At 47.1% G+C, this 15250-nt stretch overlaps 1 protein-coding gene across 1 annotated transcript in view; it reads right to left on the bottom strand.

Annotated features, from left to right (window-relative positions):
- Positions 1-1869, bottom strand: part of IL17RE (interleukin 17 receptor E) — a 52926-nt gene extending 51057 nt beyond the window's left edge. The window contains exon 1 of the mRNA XM_032149637.2: positions 1410-1869. The gene's annotated coding sequence lies outside the window, so the exon portion shown is untranslated. The remainder of the gene's footprint in view (positions 1-1409) is intronic.
- Positions 1870-15250: the final 13381 nt, after the last annotated feature.

Genomic DNA, 15250 nt, shown 5'->3' with positions numbered 1-15250 from the left:
TTCTCATCAGTGTGAACTGGCATTTTCCAACATTGGACAACTCAAGACAAGCATGAAAGGCTGAACTTAGGCCGGGCATGGTGGCTCATGCCGTAATCCCAGCACTTTGGGAGGCCGAGCCAGGCAGATTACCTGAGGTCAGGAGTTCGAGACCAGCCTGACCAACACGGTGAAACCTGGTTCCTATTAAAAACAAAAAAATTAGCTGGGTTTCATGGCAGGTGCCTGTAATCCCAGCTACTCAGGAGGCTGAGGCAGTAGAATCGCTTGAACCTGGGAGGCAGAGGTTGTGGTAAGCCAAGATTGTGCCACTGCACTACAGCCTGGGTGACAGAGTGAGACTCCGTCTCAAAAAAAAAAAAAAAAAAAAAAAAGGCTGAACTTGTAGAACATGTAGGCGAGTGTTTTATTTAGTCTGTGACTGAAAGATTTTAAAACTTGGCCAGGTGCAGTGGCTCATGCCTGATATCCTGGCACTTTGGGAGGCCGAGGCAGGAGTATTGCTCGAGGCCAGGAGTCCAAGAGCAGCCTGGGCAACATAGCCAGACCCTGTCTCTACACTAGATAATAAAAAAAATTAGCAGAGCATGATGGCTGCAGTCCCAGCTACTCAGGAGCCTGAGGCGGGAGGTTCACTCCAGCCCAGTAGGTCACGGCTGCAGTGAGCTATGATTGTGCCACTGCACTCCAGCCTGGGCAACAGAGTGAAAGCCTGTCTCTGGAAATTAAAAAAAAAAAAAAAGAGGATTCAAAAACTCTATCACAGCCAGCCACAGTGGCTCACGCCTGTAATCCCAGCACTTTGGGAGGCCAAGGTGTGTGGATCACAAGTTCAGGCGTTTGAAACCAGCCTGGCCAACATGGCCAAATCCTGTCTCTACTAAAAGTACAAAAAATTGGCCGGGCATGGTGGTGGGCACCTGTAATTTCAGCTACTTGGGAGGCTGAGGCAGGAGAATTGCTTGAACCTGGGAGGCACAGGTTGCAGTGAGCCAAGATTGTGCCATTGCACTGTAGCCTGGACGACAGAGCGAGACTCAGTCTCAAAAAAGAAAACAAACAAACAAAAAAAAACGAAAAACAAAACAAAACCTATCGTTTCAAGACTCTTACTATAAAGCCTATTTGGATTTAGTAAATACTAAGGCAAAGGCCTGTATTACCAAAGCTGGTCTGGGAGCTATTTCTGGCAGCGGACCCAAACCCTGCAGCCTATGGGCAAAGCTGCTGAAGCTCCCTGAAGAGGGCCTGCTATTCCGGGCTCTCCTGCTCTTTTGCAGTTATGGCTGGAGGCTGGCCTGGTGTCAGGCTGGCTCCATGGGGTGGGCCGTCTGGCAGGGAGGCCTGATGTTTGTATCAGCACAGAAGCTATCCCAGTCCACCCCTGCCGAAGCTGTGGCAGGGCCTACCTGCTCCTTCCGTAAAATGCTCAGTAACAGAGTTGGAGTGGGGGTGGGAGGCTCGGTATTTGTCCCAAGCTTCTCTCCTGCTGAGATCCGAGTTTCACAAGTGAATCTTGAGCAACCGCCCACGGTCTCTTGGCACTGAGCCCAGGGAAAACAAGGTTCTTCCTTTTCTTGCAGGAGCTCAGAGGCTAATGGAGTCAAAGCAGCTGTGGTCAGTGAACAAAAAAGGCAGCCTTTGATGAGGCTGGGGGGCTGGGGCGGGAAGATTCCAAACAGCAAAGGAGCTTGAGCCTCAGTAGGGCCTGCCGGTCCTAGTGGGGGAACGGCCTTTCCTAGGGCGCCCCTGCACAGCCAGGAGCAGCTATCGTCAAGGTGGGCTGTGTTCCAGCCCCTCCAGCTCAGCCTTTTCATTTGCTCAAGCTGTTGCTTGGAAGTGTACAGGACGCCTTTCAGAAGAATTCTAAATCCAGGGACCTGTGATGGCACAGTCACATGTCTGAGCCCAAAACAAGAGAACCACTTGTGTTTCTGCCGCTCTTCTCACCAGCGATGCCCATATTTGTGCACATAATTTTTTTTTTTTTTTTTGAGACGGAGTCCCACTCTGTCGCCCAGGCTGGAGTGCAGTGGCGTGATCTCGGCTCACTGCAAGCTCCGCCTCCCAGGTTCACGCCATTCTCTTGCCTCAGCCTCCCAAGTATCTGGGACTACAAGCGCCCACCACCACGCCCAGCTAATTTTTTTGTATTTTTAGCAGAGATGGGGTTTCACCGTGTTAGCCAGGATGGTCTTGATTTCCTGACCTCATGATCCGCCCGCCTCGGCCTCCCAAAGTGCTGGGATTACAGGCGTGAGCAACTGCACCCGACCTTTGTGCCCATAATTTTTTGTTTACTTGTTTCTTTTCTTTTTAGACAGAGTTTCGCTCTTGTCGCCCAGGCCCGAGTGGAGTGGCCCCATGTCGGCTCACTGCAACCGCAGCCTCCCGAGTTAAAGTGTTCTTCTGCCTCAGCCTCCCCTGTACCTGGGATTATAGGCACCCGCCACCACGCCCAGCTAATTTTTGTAGTTTTAGTAGAGACACGTTTTTGTCACGTTGGCCAAGCTGGTCTCAAACTCCTGACCTCAGGTGATCCACCCGCCTCAGCCTCCCAAAGTGCTGGGATTACAGGCGTGAGCCACTGTGCAGGGCCCTTGTGCACATTATTTTATTTTATTTGAGATGGAGTCTCACTGTCACCCAGGCTGGAAAGCAGTGGCATGATCTCGGCTCACTGCCACCTCTGCCTCTCAGGTTCAAGAGATTCTCATGCCTCAGCCTCCCAAGTAGCTGGGATTACAGGCATGTGCCACCACGCCTGGCTAATGTTTGTATTTTCAGTAGAGATGGGGGTTTCACCATGTTGGCCAGGGTGGATCTCCTGGCCTGAAGAGATCCACTTGCCTCAGTTTCCCAATGTGCCTTGGATTCCCAAAGTGCTGAAATCAGGTGTCAGCCACTGTGCCTGACATGTGCACGTAATTTAAAAAACTGATATAATTTAAAACATTAAGTGTATTGACATAATTTATATACAATAAAATGTATTATTTACAGGTATGTGGTTCAGTAAGTTTTAGCAAATTTATAGTTATGTAAACACCATTTCTGGCAAACAAAAAGCTGCCATCTGTCCCTTTATAGTCGTGTAAATAGAATTTCCTAAACTGTCATGTAAATAGAAACACACTGTCTTACAAATTTTTATTTCTATTTTTGTAAATTAAAAAAATTTAGAATATTATGAATCATAGTCTTTTCTATCTGGCTTATTAAACTGTGTGTGTGTGTGAGAACTGGGTAAACATAACTTCACCTTTCATCTGATTCCTTCAGAAGCAAACACCATCTTGTTCTTGTGTGTACCTTTGTGTCCGGAATTGGTGGGTTCTTGGTCTCACTGACTTCAAGAATGAAGCTGCAGACCCTCGCAGTGTTATAGTTCTTAAAGGTGGCGTGTCTGGAGTTTATTCCTTCTGAGATCCCGATGTGTTCCGAGTTTTTTCTTTCTGGTGGGTTCGTGGTCTCGCTGGCTCAGGAGTGAAGCCACAGACCTTCGCTACGAGTGCTACAGCTCTTAAGGCGGCGCATTTGGAGTTGTTCGTTCCTCCCGGTGGGTTCATGGTCTCGATGGCTTCAGGAGTGAAGCTGCAGACCTTTACAACTTAGTGCAAAGAGCAAAACAACAAACCTCCCACGCAGTGGAAGGAGACACTACCGGGTTACCACTGTTGGCTGGGGCAGCCTGCTTTTATTCTCTTATCTGGTCCCACCCACATCCTGCTGATTGGTGCATTTTACAGAGAGCCGATTGGTCTGTTTTACAGAGAGCTGATTGGTTCGTTTTGACAGGGTGCTGATTGGTGCATTTACAATCCCTGAGCTAGACACAAAAGTTCTCCACATCCCCACTAGATTAGCTAGATACAGAGTGTCGATTGGTGCATTCACACACCCTGAGCTAGACACAGGGTGCTGATTGGTGTGTTTACAAACCTTGAGCTAGATACAGAGTGCCAATTGGTGTATTTACAATCCCATAGCTAGACATAAAGTTTCTCCAAGTCCTCACCAGTCTCAGGAGCCCAGCTGGCTTCACCCTCTGGATCTTGCACGGGGGTCGCAGGTGGAGCTGCCTGCCAGTACCCCGCCATGCGCCTGCACTCCTCAGCTCTTGGGTGGTTGATGGGCCCGGGGGCGGTGGAGCAGGGGGCGGCGCTCGTCGGGGAGGCTCAGGCTGCGCAGGAGCCCACAGCTGGGGAGGGGAGGCTCAGGCATGGCAGGCTGCAGGTCCCGAGGCCTGCCCCGTGGGGAGGCAGCTAAGGCCCAGCGAGAAGTTGAGCACAGCAGTTACTGACCCAGGTGCTAAGCGCCTCACTGCCAGGGGCCGGCGGGGCCGGCAGTCTGCTCCAAGTGCCGGGCCCGCCAAGCCCACGCCCACCGGGAACTCGTGCTGGCCGGCAAGCGCCCCGTGCAGCCCCGGTTCCTGCCCACGCCTCTCCCTCCACACCTCCCCGCAAGCTGAGGGCGCCAGCTCCGGCCTTGGCCAGCCCAGAAAGGGGCTCCCACAGTGCAGCGGCAAGCTGAAGGGCTCCTCAAGCACAGCCAGAGTGGGCGCCAAGGCCGAGGAGGCGCTGAAAGTGTGCGAGGGCTGCTAGCATGACTTTCAGAAACACAGAAGGATGTAAATATAATGAAGAAATAGACATCCGCCGGGCGCGGTGGCTCAAGCCTGTAATCCCAGCACTTTGGGAGGCCGAGGCGGGCGGATCACGAGGTCAGGAGATCGAGACCATCCTGGCTAACATGGTGAAACCCCGTCTCTACTAAAAATACAAAAAAAAATTAGCTGGGCATGTTTGCAGGCGCCTGTAGTCCCAGCTACTCGGGAGGCTGAGGCAGGAGAATGGCGTGAACCCGGGAGGCGGAGCTTGCAGTGAGCCGAGATGCGCCACTGCACTCCAGCCTGGGGGACAGAGCAAGACTCCGTCTCAAAAAAAAAAAAAAAAAAAAAGAAATAGACACCCATCACAGGCCGGGCATGGTGGCTCACGTGTGTAATCCCAGCACTTTGGGAGGCCTAGGTGGGCGGATCACCTGAGATTAGGAGTTAGAGACCAGCCTGACCAACATGGAGAAACCCTGTCTCTACTAAAAATACAAAATTAGCCTGGCGTGGTGGCGTATGCCTGTAATCTCAGCTATTTGGGAGGCTGAGGCAGGAGAATCACTTGTATCCCAGAAGTGGAGGTGGCTGTGAGCCGAGACTGTGCCACTGCACTCTAGCCTGAGCAACAAGAGGAAAACTCCGTCTCAAAAAAAAATAAAAAAAAAACCCTGCTGCTTGAGAAACATACTTTTTATTAAATAATGAAGTATAAATTTCCTTTTCAAAATGCCATCATTAAAAAATTATATTTTAAGGGCCGGGCGCGGTGGCTCACGCCTGTAGTCCTAGCACTTTGAGAGGCCAAGACAGGCGGATCACGAGGTCAGGAGATCGAGACCATCCTGGCTAACACGGTGAAACCCCATCTCTATTAAAAATACAAAAAATTAGCCGGGCATGGTGGCAGGTGTCTGTAGTCCCACCTACTCGGGAGGCTGAGGCAGGAGAATGGCGTGAACCCGGGAGGCGGAGCTTGCAGTGAGCCGAGATTGCGCCACTGCACTCCAGCCTGGGGGACAGAGCAAGACTCCGTTTCAAAAAAAAAAAAAAGAAGAATGAAGAATTAAAGCAGGAACTTAATCATATGAGCGAGAGCTCGATTATTTAATAAATGTTTACTCCGTGGGAGGCACTTTGTTAAGCTTTTTTTCATGTGTTATATCAATTATGAAATGCAAAAGGCAGAAAATTGCTAAGAGAATAAGTAAGGGATAATCTATTTCAACTCAAAATTCTCAAGCCATAACTACATCCAGTTGTTTTCTATGCATTTTTGATATTATGTCTAGCATTAATAAGCAAGAATGCAAAATAAAATCTTCCTTCGGGGAACATATGATCTAATCAAATACTAGGTTGGTACAAAAGTAGTTACGGATTTGCCATTTAAATAGCAAAAACCATAATTACTTTTGCACCAGCCTAATAGAAAAATATATGTTATGTGAAGATTATTATAATAAGTGATAATATAATGTGACAGGCAGAAACACGGAAGACTAATTAGCCCTGTCTAAGGATGTTGAAAAAGTTCTTAGATATGGTTAAATGGAAATTAGGAATTCAAGGAACACTGTTTTCCCTTATAATATGGGTACTGTAGTCAGAACTTGAAATGAAGAGCCAAATGGAATTTTTGTGTTTAGCATGAAATAATTTTCTACACTTAAACTAGTTAAATATGTTTAGTTAAATTTGTCAGAGACAGAAGCTTTACCAATACTTCATATTAAGAAAGCTAGCCTGGTGCAATGGCTCACGCCTGTAATCCCAGCACTTTGGGAGGCCGAGGCGGGCAGATCACAAGGTCAGGAGATGGAGACCATCCTAGCTAACAGAGGGAAACCCCGTCTCTACTAAAAATACAAAAAAGTAGCCGGGCATGGTGGCGGGCGCCTGTAATCCTAGCTACTAGGGAGGCTGAGGCAGGAGAATGTCGTGAACCTGGGAGGCGGAGCTTGTAGTGAGCCGAGATCAGGCCACTGCACTCCAGCCTGGGCGACAGAGTGAGACTCCATCTCAAAAAAAAAAAAAAAAAGCAAGCTAGTAGCTCTCTCAACATAGTGAACTTTGCTGCAACCATGAATTGTGTTTTCAGTGAGTGACTTGCAAATCATAATCATAATATGAATACATTAGCATAATTTAACATGAATCTATTAGTACAGCTTTTGATCTTTTTTTTTTTTTTTGAGATGGAGTCTCACTCTGTTGCACAGGCTGGAGTGCAGTGGTGTGACCTTGGCTCACTGCAACCTTCACCTGCCGGGTTCAAGCAATTCTCCTGCCTCAGCCTCCTGAGTAGCTGGGAATACAGGCGCATGCTACCATGCCCAGCTAATTTTTTGTATTTTTAGTAGAGATGGGGTTTCACCATGCTGGTCAGGCTGGTCTCAAACTGCTGACCTCGTGATCCACCCACCTCAGCCTCCCATAGTGCTGGGATTACAGGCGCGAGCCACCGCGCCCGGCACAGCTTTTGATCTTTTAAATTGTTTTCTCATTTTGGGCATAATCTTTTCAGCTACAGAAATAATATTTTTTCAACTGTTTTACTATATATCATTTAAAAATTAGCTTGACCACCAAAAAGCATATTTACTTCTAAGGACTCATGAATATACATCATAGAAAGATTCTCTATAGCTGATTACTCAAAATTTAAATATGGTAGGTGCAAATATAAGCAATCTTCCCTTGTATTTTCCCCACAAGTGTTCTTCCTTCTATCTTAACACCCCCTTCCAATTTTCTTCAACTGCTTAGGCCAACTGTAGTTTTCTTTCTATATTTTGATCTGTGATTTAGGATTTTGTTTGACTCTATGTTTATGTCCTCTACCACAAATGTATTTATTTTCTATATAGAATTCTGCTTTATTTGGTCCTTGACCATAATGACAAATGCACTTTTTATGAAGACCATGATAGAAGTTGGAAAAAATGAAATTATAGGTGTATATTTTAAGGAGGTGACTGGTTTGTTGCATTATAAAATAATCTGTAGTTGATACTTAATATTATTAATAAAGACTTCCTGAATGGCCCATTTTGGAAAACGTCACCCAATTAAATTATTTTATCTTTTTTTGTGGGTGTCATAACCTCTTCTTTCTTTTGAGAAGTGCCACTCTACATACTCACTCACTATTTCTTTTCATTTGGCCGACACATTAATCTGAACATTGCTAATCTTTTCCCAAGTCATAGAATGGATTTGGGCAAGACTAGGATCATTATCTCTTTTAAAAAAAAAATGTTTAAAGGATGTTTCTGTACTTTAAGCAAGATTAACACATTTGGAAACAGCTATAAAGTTCAGTCTGCATAAGGTTAACATTTTCCTTTCTAGATTTAAAACGCTAACAGTTTATTTATCTTTCAATTAATATAAGCACAAATAGCAAGTATGCATGGATACCCATTGCTTGATAGCTTTTGTATACAAATTTCAAAATCCAATTGACATTTTGTGGTATTTTCCTGTCTTACTTATGGCCCATAATAATACTTTTCATTTTAGCATTTTGTTTTATTTTTAGAACTTTGTTTACATTGTTGGATGGATCTAGTATGGATCATGTATCAGCTCTCAAATGGTCAAGAAGACATGATAATACAAAAAGCAAATTTTTTTTTTTTTTTTGAGACAGAGTCTCACTCTCTCGCCCGGGCTGGAGTGCAGTGGTGCCACCTCAGCTCACTGCGAGCTCCGCCTCCCAGGTTCACGCCATTCTCCTGCCTCAGTCTCCCGAATAGCTGGGACTACAGGCCCCCGCCACAACGCCCGGCTGATTTTTTTGTATTTTTTTGTTTGTTTGTTTGTTTTGTTTGTTTTTGAGACAGAGTCTTGCTCTGTCACCCAGGCTGGAGTGCAGTGGCGCAATCTCGGCTCACTGCAAGCTCCGCCTCCCGGGTTTACGCCATTCTCCTGCCTCAGCCTCTCCGAGTAGCTGGGACTACAGGCGCCCGCCACCACGCCCGGCTAATTTTTTGTATTTTTGCGCCCAACCCTGATTTTTTGTATTTTTAGTAGAGACAGGGTTTCACTGTGTTAGCCAGGATGGTCTCTATCTCCTGACCTCATGATCCGCCTGCCTCAACCTCCCAAAGCGCTGGGATTACAGGCGTGAGCCACCATGCCCTGCCTAAAAGCAAATTTTTCCGGTAACATCATATTAGAATGCCTTTGTGATGGAATTTTATATTATGTCGTTTAAGGTTGACATCCTTTCTTCCCTCTTCTTCAAAGTGCCATGAGATGAAACTAGTATTTTACACAGTTTACTGTGTAATTCATCATATGCATGTAATTGTCATATGTGCATGGCATAAGACAATGTCTTTTCCAGGTATGATATGTGCTGCACAGCCTGCGTTTAATTTCTTGATAAAAATTGCTAATGTCAGCAGATTTAACGTGCATGGGAAAGGATCTAGTTGTGGAATCTTTGTAGCCTGCCTTTGTACTGGGCCGTTAACTGGGGTGACTTCATATGATTTTATGATTATTTCACTCTGACTTGTAAATGGAAGAAAAACTACAGTCCAAGGAATCAAAATATTTATATATATATAATTTTTTTTTTTTGAGACGGAGTCTCGCTCTTGTCACCCAGGTTGGAGTGCAGTGGCGCGATCTCGGCTCACTGCAAGCTCCGCCTGCCGGGTTCACGCCATTCTCCTGCCTCAGCCTCTCCGAGTAGCTGGGACTACAGGGGCCCGCCACCGCGCCCGACACCACGCCCGGCTAATTTTTTGTATTTTTAGTAGAGACGGGGTTTCACCGTGGTCTCGATCTCCTGACCTCGTGATCCGCCCGCCTCGGCCTCCCAGAGTGCTGGGATTACAAGCGTGAGCCACCGCGCCCGGCCAATTTATATATATTAACTAAAATTGTCATTCCAATTTTTAACAATCAGTGCAAATGAATGTTCAATTTAGTATTTTTCATTATAAATATGATATATATGGAAAGATGTTTTATACTAGACTTTTATTCATATTTGATGTATTATTTGATATGTTTTTGTAAAATGTATTCTAATAATATTTCGCTATATTATAAACAGCACGTCAGTGTTGGCATGTGATAACATTTACTAATCTAATGCTTAATTAATGAAATTATTTTCACTATCTGAGCGCTGATATTTACATATTTAAGTAAGTTGAGGAAGTTAATTAGCCATTCTCAAATTCCCTAAAAGCTAAATATAGATAAACTCTCAGATCCTAATGAGTTAAAACCAAGACACCTATCATCAGAATATAAGCAGAGACACTTAGTAAGCCTCGACTGAAAATGCCTACCTGTATGGCTGTGATAGCTCCTTTTGCCAGCAAATGAATATACTTGAAATCATGCTAAAAGTCAGAAAGTTATTAAAATAATAAAGAAATGACTGTTGCTCACTTAGGTAATATAATATCTATAACACAAATTAAAATTAAATATTTTTAGATAAAATTTTTGAGTATACATCAGGTTACCTATTTACATGAAACTTACACAGAATTTTAAAGAGGCATGAATATCTGACTTCCGGATTGCCATCAATATGAGGAAAAGAGGCCTGCTCTTAAACGCAAGACAAATGTATGATAAACTACCTCTGGGAGTAAGGGTGAAGACTGAAATTCTATAGAGCTGACACAAGAATCCTAAAATTTTCTGAAATAATTTATCATAGTGTGAAGCAGTAAAATCTACTCTATGTTTTAAGATATTACAATTACTATTACAATGAAGTGTTACAAAATGAATACATGTGCACACTTACAGTTATAGGCTATATTTTACCTCCCAAAAATTCATATGGTGAAGTCCTAATTTCCAGTACCTCAGAATTTGGACTGTATTTGGAGGCAGGGCCTTTAAAGAGATGACTAAGTTAAAATAAAGTTGTTAGAGTCTCTGATCTAATTCGACTGGTGTCCTTATAAGAAGAAATCTGAACACACAGAGAGACATCAGAGATACACACACACAGTAGGAAGATCACAGTGAGGACACAGTGAAAGCATGACCATCTGGTAGCCAGAGAGAGGCCTCAGAAGAGACTAAACCTGCCAACACCTTGATGTTGGGCTCCAGTCTCCAGAATGGCATGAGAAAATAAATGTCTATTATTTAAGCCATCCAGTCTGTGATAGTTTGTTATGGCCATTCCAGCAAACTAATATGCTCATATTAAAGAAAAATAATGATAATTAAAATAAGGTATGGCCAGTAGATCCCGCTAAATGAAGCTGTGTGACTTGTTTTGGATCATTGCCATAACAAAAGTTAACAGTTCTGGAGACTAAGAAAAAAATATTTTGGGCCGGGCGCAGTGGCTCACGCCTGTAATCCCAGCATTACGGGAGGCCGAGACGGGCAGATCATGAGGTCAGGAGATCAAGACCATCCAGGCTAACACGGTGAAACCCCGTCTCTACTGAAAATACAAAAAAATTAGCTGGGCGTGGTGGTGGGCGCTTGTAGTCCCAGATACTCGGGAGGCTCAGGCAGGAGAATGGCGTGAACCCGGGAGGCGGAGCTTGCAGTGAGTCGAAATCGCGCCACTGCACTCCAGCCTGGTGACGGAGTGATACTCTGTCTCAAAAAAAAAGATGTGCTTTGTTAAACAAATGCTCGAAGGCAGCATGCTCGTTGTCATCACCACTCCCTAATCTCAAGTACCCAGGGACACAAAACACTGCGGAAGGCCGCAGGGACCTCTGCCTAGGAAAGCCAGGTATTGTCCAAGGTTTCTCCCCATGTGATAGTCTGAAATGCGGCGTCGTGGGAAGGGAAAGACCTGACCATCCTCCACCCCGACACCCGTAAAGGGTCTGTGCTGAAGAGGATTAGTAAAAGAGGAAGGAACACCTCTTTGCAGTTGAGACAAGAGGAAGGCATCTGTCTCCTGCTCATCCCTGGGCAATGGAATGTCTCGGTGTAAATCCCGATTGTATATTCCATCTACTGAGATACGGGAAAACCTCCTCAGGGCTGGAGGTGGGACATGCGGGCAGCAATACTGCTCTTTAAGGCATTGAGATGTTTATGTGTATACATATCTAAAGCACAGCACTTAATTCTTTACCTTGTTTATGATGCAGAGACCTTTGTTCAGGTGTTTACCTGCTGACCTTCTCTCCACTATTATCCTATGATCCTGCCATGTCCGCCTCTCCGAGAAACACCCAATAATGATCAATAAATACTAAGGGAACTCAGAGGCCGGGGTGGATCCTCCATATGCTGAACGCCAGTCCCCTGGGCCCCCTTTTTTCTTTCTCTATACTTTGTCTCTGTGTCTCTTTCTTTTCCAAGTCTCTCATTCCACCTAACGAGAAACACCCACAGGTGTGGAGGAGCAACCCACCCCTTCACTTGGTGAGTGGGGCAGCAGCTCCAGTGCTCCTCGGCTGGCCTCTTTTAACAGGGAACCTCACCCCATGAGCCAGGGAAGGGCGGCCGGGCTCCAGTATTCTCACAGGTGCTACACCCAAGGCAGAGCCTCTATCCCATGAGTGGGGCTTGGGTGGAAGACAAGAGCCTCCACCTCTCAACCCACTTACCTAGGACTCGGCCTCAGCAAGTGGTAGCTAGTGGCATGATAAGAAAAGATGACATTCTGCCCCTCTTAGGAAGCAAATCCCCCAAGCGGGAGCTGGGGGGTGAGGGAGTCCTGTGATCTTGGAGAAAGCAGTCTGGAGTGGAGCCCCCTCACTGGGGTGGGGAGTCAGGGAGGACGGGCATCTTATTTCACACACCGCAGGCCCTTGTCCTTCTTCCCAGGTATTAGTAGGTTTTCTTGAAAAAATGCTTCTTCATTTGCTGTGTGCCCTTGGAATCATCCCAGAGATTTTCTTTTTTTTTTTTTGAGACGGAGTCTCACTCTGTCACCCAGGTTGGAGTGCAGTGGCGCAATCTCGGCTCACTGCAACCTCCGCCTCCTGGCTTCCAACGATTCTCCTGCCTCAGCCTCCCAAGTAGCTGGGATTACAGGCGTCCACTACACCCAGCTAATTTTTTGTATTTTTAGTAGAGACGGGGTTTCACCATGTTAGCCAGGATGGTCTCGATCTCCTGACCTTGTGATCCACCCACCTCGGCCTCCCAAAGTGCTGGGATTACAGGCATGAGCCACCGCACCTGGCCCATCCCAGAGATTTTCTTCCTTTTCTTTCTTTCTTTCTCTTTCTTTCTTTCTTTTTCTTTCTTTCTTTCCTTCCTTCCTTCCTTTCCTTCTTTCTTTCTTCCTTTTTATTTATTTCTTCCTTCTTTCTCTCCTTTCTCTCTCTTTCTCCTTCTTTCTTTCTTTCTTTCATTTTGAGATGGAGTTTTGCTCTTGTCACCCAGGCTGGAGTGCAATGGCATGATCTTGGCTCACTGCAACCTCTGCCTCCCAGGTTCAAGTAATTCTCCTGCCTCAGCCTCCAGAGTGGCTGAGATTACAGGCACCCACCATCATGCTCAGCTAATTTTTATATTTTTAGTAGAGACGGGGTTTCACCATGTTGGCCAGGCTGGTCTCGAACTCCTGATCTCAAGTGAGATCTCTGAACCTCATCATCCCAGATATCTTAAGTGGCTGTGTGTGTGTTTCATGATTTCTGCCACCTCCACTGTGGGAGTTCGTGGCCTCCTCATGCTGTCCTGCAGAATTGGCACCTCTGGCTGGTTTTTGATGTGTGGGGGTATAGGCCTGTGAGGCAAGAGCTCTGATTTTCAAGAGAAAATAGAAATCTCTGTTTTTATGTGAAACACCTCCTGTTTAAAAAGTGTTTGATTCCATTTTTTTTTTTTGGCGGTTGTTAGGTGTTTGGGGTGCTTTTTTTTTCTTGTTTTTGAGACAGAGAGTCTCGCTCTGTCGCCCAGGCTGGAGTGCAGTGGTGCGATCTCTGCTCACTGCAAGCTCCGCCTCCCAGGTTCACGCCATTCTCCTGCCTCAGCCTCCCGAGTAGCTGGGACTACAGGCGCCCGCTGAGAGGTGACAGCGTGCTGGCAGTCCTCACAGCCCTCACTTGCTCTGAGCGCCTCCTCTGCATGGGCTCCCACTTTGGCGGTGCTTGAGGAGCCCTTCAGCCCACCGCTGCACTGTGGGAGCCCCTTTCTGGGCTGGCTGGGGTGGAAGCCGGCTCCCTCGGTTTGCAGGGAGGTGTGGAGGGAGAGGCGCGAGCGGGAACCGGGGCTGCGCGCGGTGCTTGCGGGCCGGCTGGAGTTCCAGGTGGGTGTGGGCTTGGCGGGCCCCCCGACTCGGAGCAGCCGGCTGGCCCTGCCAGCCCTGGGCAGTGAGGGGCTTAGCACCCAGGCCAGTGGCTGCGGAGGGTGTACTGGGTCCCCCAGCAGTGCCAACCCACCGGCACTGCGCTCGATTTCTCACTGGACCTTAGCTGCCTTCCCACAGGGCAGGGGTCAGGACCTGCAGCCCGCCATGCCTGAGCCTCCCACCCTCTCCATGGGCTCCTGTGCCACCTTAGCCTCCCCGACAAGTGCCACCCCCTGCTCCACGGCACCCAGTCCCATTGACCATCCAAGGGCTGAGGAGTGCGAACGCACAGCGCGGGACTGGCAGGCAGCTCCACCTGCAGCCCTGGTGCAGGATCCACTGGGTGAAGCCAGCTGGGCTCTTGAGTCTGGTGGAAATGTGGAGAACCTTTATGTTATAGCTCAGGGATTGTAAATACACCAGTCAGCACCCTGTGTCTAGCTCAGGGTTTGTGAGTGAACCAATCGACACTCTGTATCTAGCTGCTCTGGTAGGGCCTTGGAGAACCTTTATGTCTAGCTCAATGATTGTAAATACACCAATCGGCACTCTGTATCTAGCTCAAGGTTTGCAGACACACCAATCAGCACCCTGTGTCTAGCTCAGGGTTTGTGAGTGCACCAATCGACACTCTGTATCTAGCTGCTCTGGTGGGGCCTTGGAGAACCTTTGTGTCAATACTCTGTATCTAACTGATCTGATGGGGACGTGGAGAACTTCTATGTCTAGGTCAGGGATGGTAAACACACCAATCAGCGTCCTGTCAAAACAGACCACTCGGCTCTACCAATCAGCAGGATGTGGGTGGGGCCAGATAAGGGAATAAAAGCAGGCTGCCCGAGCCAGCAGCGGCAGCCCGGTCTGGTCCCATTCCACACTGTGGAAGCTTTGTTCTTTTGCTCTTTGCAATAAATCTTGCTACTTCTCATTGTTTGGGTCCATGTTGCTCTTATGAGCTGTAACACTCACCGTGAAGGTCTGCAGCTTCACTCCTGAAGCCAGCGAGACCACGAGCCCACCAGGAGGAATGAACAACTCCAGACACGCTGCCTTAAGAGTTGTAACACTCGCTGCGAAAGTCTGCAGCTTCAGTCCTGAGCCAGCGAGACCACGAACCCACCAGAAGGAAGAAACTCCGAACACATCCGAACATCGCAACGAACAACTCCAGACACGCCACCTTAAGAGCTGTAACACAGACCGCGAGGGTCCGTGGCTTCATTCTTGAAGTCAGTGAGACCAAGAACCCACCAATTCTGGACACACCACCACCACGCCCAGCTAATTTTTGTTTTTGTATTTTTAGTAGAGACGGGGTTTCACCGCGTTAGCCAGGATGGTCTCGATCTCCTGACGTCGTGATCCGCCTGCCT

This window comes from Hylobates moloch, unplaced genomic scaffold (assembly GCF_009828535.3).
Source record: "Hylobates moloch isolate HMO894 unplaced genomic scaffold, HMol_V3 SCAFFOLD_4, whole genome shotgun sequence".
In the NCBI taxonomy this organism is placed as follows: Eukaryota; Metazoa; Chordata; class Mammalia; order Primates; family Hylobatidae; genus Hylobates; species Hylobates moloch.
This window is presented reverse-complemented; position numbering and strand designations above follow the sequence as displayed.